Source organism: Palaemon carinicauda, chromosome 37, assembly GCF_036898095.1.
Source record: "Palaemon carinicauda isolate YSFRI2023 chromosome 37, ASM3689809v2, whole genome shotgun sequence".
In the NCBI taxonomy this organism is placed as follows: domain Eukaryota; kingdom Metazoa; phylum Arthropoda; class Malacostraca; order Decapoda; family Palaemonidae; genus Palaemon; species Palaemon carinicauda.
In genome coordinates, this window is record NC_090761.1 from 22,484,567 (window position 1) to 22,492,475 (window position 7,909).

A 7,909-nucleotide genomic window follows, 5' to 3' on the forward strand; every position below is an offset into this window, starting at 1 on the left:
GATCAGCAGCTGAAGACCAGACAGGAGGACAATACTCTAAACAAGGTAAAATGCAAGAATTAAAACACTTCTTCAAAATAGATTGATTAGCGAAAATCTTGAAAGACTTTCTCAATAAGCCAGTTTTTGTGCATTTGAAGAAGACACAGACCTAATGTGTTTCTCAAAAGTAAATTTGCTGTAGAGAATCACACCTAAAATTCTAAAAGAGTCATACAATTTTAAAGAAACATTATCAATACTGAGATCCAGATGTTAAGGAGCCACGGTCCTTGACCTACTTACAATCATATTTTGAGTTTTGTTAGGATTCAACTTCATACCCCATAATTTGCACCATGTACTAATTTTAGCTAGATCTCTATCAATGGATTCAGAAACCTCAGATCTACATTCAGGAGATGGAATTGATGCAAAGAGAGTAGCATCATCTGCATATGCAACTAGCTTGTTTTCTAGACCAAACCACTTGTCATGCGTATATAGTATGAAAAGTAATGGGCCAAGAACACTACCATGAAGAACACCAGATATCATACATTTTCCAAATTCACACTCCTAAAATGGTCTTCTGGGCATGTTGTAAATAATTTAGGAGAGTTGGGGTCTCCCTTTCTAACTACTTCCTTAATCGGAATTTTCTCACTATCTTTATGTATGGCATAAAAAGACCATAAACAGACTCGTATGGAAGGACATGTCTGAGGCCTTTGTCCTACACTGGCCTAGCAACGGCTGATGGTGATGACGATGATAATGATATATAAATTACTTAAGTATGTATACAACCAGTCAATATGAGCTTTTGGCTGAGTGGTGTAACACTTGTACCTCGTTTGGTACACCCATGGGTCGCTCCCGACCATTCTACCCATCGGGTACAGGTATCGATTAGGTTCCAGAAAACTTCATAGTATTAGCGATCCCACGCCTAATGACTTGTTGTGAGACCAGAAGGCTTTATGGATAAGTATATTGCTCTCAATAATGATTGGCTATCTGTCCTGTATCTGATAAACATGAAAGCACAGACGGAAATAAAATTCCCAACTTCACAATAATGCCAAAATGTGTTTAAAATCTTTCACTTCCAATTAGTGGAGTTATTAATGGGAACTTTTATCTTTCTGTGAAAGGGAAATGATAGAATCTTCCAATGTTTAGTCTTAAAATAAAATCGTTATCAGGAACGACGTATTTGGTGCGAGTACTTAATGAACTAGCCATTTGTAAGATCCTTAGATAGGGTTATAACGAATCACCTGGGGCAGTCTAATTAAACCCTGAATTAAACCTCGATAACTCGTGTCTTCTCTCTCTCTTCTCTCTCTCTCTCTCTCTCTCTCTCTCTCTCTCTCTCTCTCTCTCTCTCTGACAAGCCTACTCAGCAGTATCTTGCACAATATATCTACTGGTTTATTTAGAAATGTTGTAAAAGGTCATCAATAATAATAATAATAATAATAATAATAATAATAATTATTATTATTATTATTATTACTATTATTATCATCACCATCATTATTATTACTACTTGCTAAGCTACAACCATACCTGGAAAAGCAGATTGCTATAGCCCGAAAGCTCCAACAGGAAAAATAGCCCGGCGAGGAAAGGAAATAAGGACACTACAAGAGAAATGATTAACAATTAAAATAGAATATCTTAGGAATAGTAACAATATTAAAATAAATCTTTCATGTATGAACTATTAAAACTTTAAAAAACAAGAGGAACAGAAATAAGATAGAATAGTGTGCCCGAGTGTACCCTCAAGCAAGAAAACTCTACCCCAAGACAGTGCAAGACCATGGCACAGAGGCTATGGCACTACCCAAGACTAGTGAACAATAGTTTGATTTTGGAGTGTAATTCTAGAAAAGCTGCTTACCATACCTAGAATCCCTTCTGCCCTTACCGAGAGAAAAGTAGTCACATAGCAGTAGTTAATTCCCTGAGCGAAGAAGAATTGTTTGGTAACCTGGGTTGTCAGGTGTATGAGGACAAAGGAGAATCTGTAAAGAATAGGCCAGACTAATAGGTGTATGTGCAAGCAAAAGGAAAACGAGCCCTAACCAGAGAGAAGAATCGAATGTAGTACTGTCTGGCCAGTCAAAGGATCGAATAACTCTCTAGCGGTAGTATCTCAACGGGTGGCTAGTGCCCTGGTCAACCTACTACCAAATATTGTCCAGATATTAAACAAATATACTTAATAACGTATATAAAACTTTGAAAACCTATCCAAGATTCTCTTAACGATATTGTTATTCATCACATAACAAACCATCTCAGATATATTACTATTACTATCTCTGAATTCCTCCACACCCTTACAAAGTATGTGATTTGACATTACTATATAATTTGCAAGACATTCCTTCGGAACATCATCAAATATATCTACAGTACTGTACATCCCAACCGTAATCCCATCATGAAAGAATCATATCGGGGTGAAGCTCTACCATAAGTAAAATTAGTATGATTTATGATAACATCGTAATGTTTCATGCTCTTACTGCCATTGTAGTAGCACCATCAAACCTCCCACTGCTTCTTCATTCTTCTAATTTCAGATTTTATTCAAGCAATGCTTAATATACAATTGAATTCTATGATCTCCTTGTCACACCGATTCTTAGCCAAACGGTCAGGAATTTCATTAAAGTAAATACCGTAATGAGAAAAAATCCACATGAAATTTACCCCACACCCAATCCGAGTGTTTCTACTTCTTGTCAAAAGATAGCAGCACATGTCCCTTGTTCCATTCATGTAAATGATTTTATCCAATTAGAAAAGGATGATAGATTGATACTTATGTAGAAATATGTGTGACAGGTATAAATCATATTCAATTAAGTGGGCAAATGTTGGCTATTTTCAAACCAAAATGACGCCATGGAAGGTTCCAGAATGCAAGGATTAGAGAGCTTTACACATTGTTTATTTTCAAGATCAGTAGATGGCCTTAGCTGGTAGAGTATCAAATTGCTAATTACCCCCCTTAATTCACTCATTATAATTTTTATGACTTCATTTCTGTTGCTACTTGGGCACAAAATTAATTTAAAACAGCCGCAAATGAACTTGATTCTCCTTGTTATCTGGCCGCAACTTAATCTTTATGAAATTGCAAATTTCACAATAAATGTCACAGAAATATTTCCTCCGCAAACAATCGTTAGTTCAATTATATTTGAAGGTTGGTGGGGGGGGGTCGCCAGATATGCCAGATGTACTGAAATCAGTGAGTCAATCAAGTAATTACACAATTATTTGATGTAATTTCCAATTACCTTTTTATGAAACCAAAGATAATTAGTATGTTTCATGGTATGGCATGCATTGTAAGTAGAAACTACGTAAACTATCAATATTGTTACATTCCGAAAGGCATAATAACACAGACTCCCTTAGCTCCCTCAGGGGGGTGGAGTCTTGTCGAGTTTTACTTTACAAGCATAATTAGTAAAATATACGAGAAAATAAGGATGAAAAAATATAAGGACAGATTCAAAGAAGAGATGAGTCGATTCCAGTGTGGAGGCATTGAAGGAAGATCTACGACCGATCATCTGCTTACACTAAATGCAGTAATAGACTATAACGCCTATTTGGGAGGGTCGACATACGTATGGTTCTGTGATGCGTATAAGTGCTTTGATAAGCTAGATCTAAAGGACTGCATAAAAGAAATGGGAAAAATGATAGGATGGAAAGAAGCATTGATAGTTAAAAAAATGAATGAAAAAGGTAGAGCAGCCATCAACTGCCCAGCAGGTACAACAGAAGATATAACGATTGAAGGAAATGTTAGACAAGGAACTATATATGGACCCAAGCTATGCAGTATAGCAACTGACAAAGTTAATAGCATTAGCAGAAAAAATATCACATTGATAAGAAATATTGAAATTGAATCACTTGTATATGTAGATGATATAATGTTTCCCTCAGGAAGGAAAGATGGTATCGAAAGTGCCATAAGTAACTGTCATAGCCTAGAGACCCTAAAGAAATTCACTATAAACACCAACCCCAAAAAATCGGGTGTATTAAGAATTAACAAAAGAAAGAAAGAGAAAGAGGTGGAGATTGAAACAAAAGTGAAGAACGGAAAAGTAAGTTTAGTTAAGGAATATAAGTATCTGGGTGAATGGTATACAGAGAAGGGAAACAAAGAATTGAGTATCAGTAAAAAAACCCAGAGGGTTGCATATATGACCCAAGAAATAAGAAAATATGGGGATACGAGAAAAGTTGGAAAGATGGCATTGGAAGTCAGAAAGAAAATATATGAAACAGTAGTTGTACCAACAATATTTGCCAACGTGGAGACCTGGAGTGTAATTAGGGACAAAGATATGAAAGATCTAGAAAACCTCCAATACAAGATAATAAGAAATATGTATGAACTACCTGCGAGTACTCCATATTGGGGCATACTTGCAGAAACAGGAATATGGCCGGTGTCCTGCAGAATAGAATATAAGAAGTTAATGCTCTTCCATAACATCATAAACTCCGAGGAAAAAAGACTAGTAAGAGAGATAATAGAGGGTCAGTTGAAGAACCCGTATGGGAAGTGCTGGAGCAAGAGCGTAGAAGAAATCTGCAGTAAATATGGGATGGAAGTGGAAGAAATAAGAAGTTGGGGGAAAAGGACCCTGAAAAAAGAAATCAAGAAAAGAATTATAGAAAAAATAGAAGAAACTATTGAAGAAAAAAAGAAAATAATGAAAAAATTAAGATTTATTAAAGGAAATGGCCCTATGCCTTATATCAGAGAAATGTATCTGGATAAGGCATCCCTTGTGATGAAAGCAAGATTAAATATGCTCAACTTAAAAGCAAATTTCAGGGGAAAATATGATGACAATTTGTGTGATCTATGCAATGAGGAAGAAGACACCACCGAACATTTATTTTTATGCCCAAAGTTAGAACAGCTAAAGAATGTAGAAATAAGTTTAGGTATGCTAAAAAATCCTAGCAGGGATCTGGCTGAATATATAGATAGGGCAATGAATATAAAAGAAGAGTTTAGGAAGCCCAAACTGATTACCACAACAGGTTGCCAAAACTGATGATAGCAAGGTGTTATCGTATCCAATTTCAAAGTATAAGGGAATAAAAGTAAAGAGTGTGAACCTCATTATGATATTAATTTATTTAAGGCACAGATGATATAAACTTAATAATAAGAATAAGCTTAGAAGCTTTGCACCTATCTATAAAGAGATAGAGTGCCCGCAAACTTATTTTGCGGAGTGAGCAATAAGGAACCAGGAACCAGGAACCAGGAATAGATGGCATCAGAGGCACCTTGTCCCAACTAATATTGTCGATTATTTGAGGACCATGTGTGTCAAAAAAAGTGTGGTAGGAGGGGAGAGGCTAGAAAATGGTAGTTGGTAAATTGTCCAACGATCGTTTCCTTATTAAGAATAGATATTTTTATCACAAAATGTTGTGAATTTTTCATATGCTATCGGAAGCAACCTGACTTTACTTATGAAAGTGTTTAATATTTCATTTGCTCATCAAAACACAAGGATATTATGTCATATCCGTGTACAAGTGACCAAGGTAACCATCATCAGCATAGTTAAGGTTGGTGGTACGAGTTTGGGACAGCGCTGCCAAATGGAATTTCCTTGAATGGAGAATATCATTATTCATTACTGATTAAAATCATTTAAGGAATAATAGTTATATGCCTGAAGGTGCATGACTATGGTGAAATTTGAAGTTCTTATAATCAGCGTAATCAACATAAACAAATCGCATAATGAAAAAGAAAATTGTCACATTTCTGTGTCATCACCATGCCTGGCTGTGTCGCGTCATCCACCTGCGAATTTGTGTTTGTTGACAAGGTCGTTCCACAGAGTAAATTAGTCATAAAATAAACCTTATCATTATTTCCATAGTAAATGTATGCTAGTCAGTAAGGCTGTTTCTTGGTTCAAAATAAGTTAAAAGAACCCTTTAAGCACACGCACGCACACACACATATACACACACACACATATACATTATATACAGTATATATATATATATATATATATATATATATATATATATATATATATATATATATATATATATATATATATATATATATCATTAATGTTTTCCTTTGCCAGTGACGGACACTGTTTTCCTAAGTCAATAAAAGGCCAATCGTGAATATAAAAAAAAGGTCGTGAATATAAAAAAAGGTGATTCTAAAAGATCGTTGAGAGAGAGAGAGAGAGAGAGAGAGAGAGAGAGAGAGAGAGAGAGAGAGAGAGAGAGAGAGAGAGAGAGGCCACCTACAAGACAGGGATGCTGGTGATCTCTGCAAATGAATCAGAAGAGACGGAATATACTTTTAACAAGCAGAGCCAATGTCCATTTATACAGGCGAAGTGTGGATGTTGCATCACGCTATTAAAGATATATGACAATTATTTCTCAACATTCATTCTTATTAGTATGAATATTGATTGTGATGTTTTTAAGGAATTTGGTGCTGGGTATTGGGCATAGAGTTGGAGAGATGAAAATGTAAGAATAAATTATAATGTATCCGGGATTAATGAGAATATAAATAGTTTAGCTGTATATAAAAGTTTGCCTCAAAGGAAGGGGTTCTTCTGTAACGACATTAAAGCTAGTTTAAATAATCATCAATAAATCACGAGAAAGTTTTCCCTTATTTTACATTTTTAATTTAGTGGAAAGGTTAACAAATATGATAGGTTGTTGGATGTCAAGAAAGGTTAATTGAGAATTTTTCAAAGTATTAAAAGGTTTTTCAAATAAGTTACAAATACCCTATGATCGATACAAATGAGAACAAAGGTTAGGTTGGTATAAACAGTCAAAGGTTTATTATTATTATAATCATTATTATTATTATTATTATTATTATTATTATTATTACTTGCTAAGCTACAACCCTAGTTGGAAAAGCAGGATGCTATAAACCCAGGGGCCCCAACCGGGAAAATAGTCCAGTGAGGAAAGGAAACAAGGAAAAAATATTTTAAGAACATTAACATAAATATAAATTTTCTATATAAACTATAAAAACTTAAACAAAACAAGAGGAAGAGAAATTAGATAGAATAGTGTGCCCGAGTGTACCCTCAAGCAAGAGAACACTAACCCAAGACAGTGGAAGACCACGGTACAGAGGCTATGGCACTACCCAAACCTAGAGAACAATGATTTCTATTATTTCTATCGGCCACAGGTTCGAGTCCTTGGCCGGGCAGAAATATTTATCATTCAAAAATTTTCGAAAGCGATTGAGATCACAAGTCAGAGCGAATTCGATATCAAAGGGTATTTGTTGCTTATTTGAAAAAAAAATAGGTAATATATATATATATATATATATATATATATATATATATATATATATATGTATGTATGTATCACAATGGCATTTACATATAGAATTCTTCCTTTGGGAATGTATATCCACTGGAAACTTATTTATGATAATTGTTTCTGGCTGGGCAAGGATTCGAACCTATGCCCTCAGCCGAAAAAAAAAATGCCTGCATGGACGACTTTACCAATCGAGATTTCAAAAGAGATATAAGTTCATTTGAAGTCCACTATCGAATTGAGGAATTTGTTCTTAGACTTGAATTAAACCTCTCCACCATGATAGCTGATTAGTGAGTTTGCAACACGTGGTTATTTATGCTGAATATCACGGACACACTTGGTTTTAATTAATGTAGATATCAACCACAATGGCATTTAATATCGGATTCAACCTTTGGAAATGTATATCGACTGGAAATTCAATCATGATTAATGCTTTCCGGCTGGGAAAGGTTTCCCCGACCGTCAGAGCCTTTTCAAACTTTAGCCCCCCACCCCCCCCCCACCCGAAAAAGGC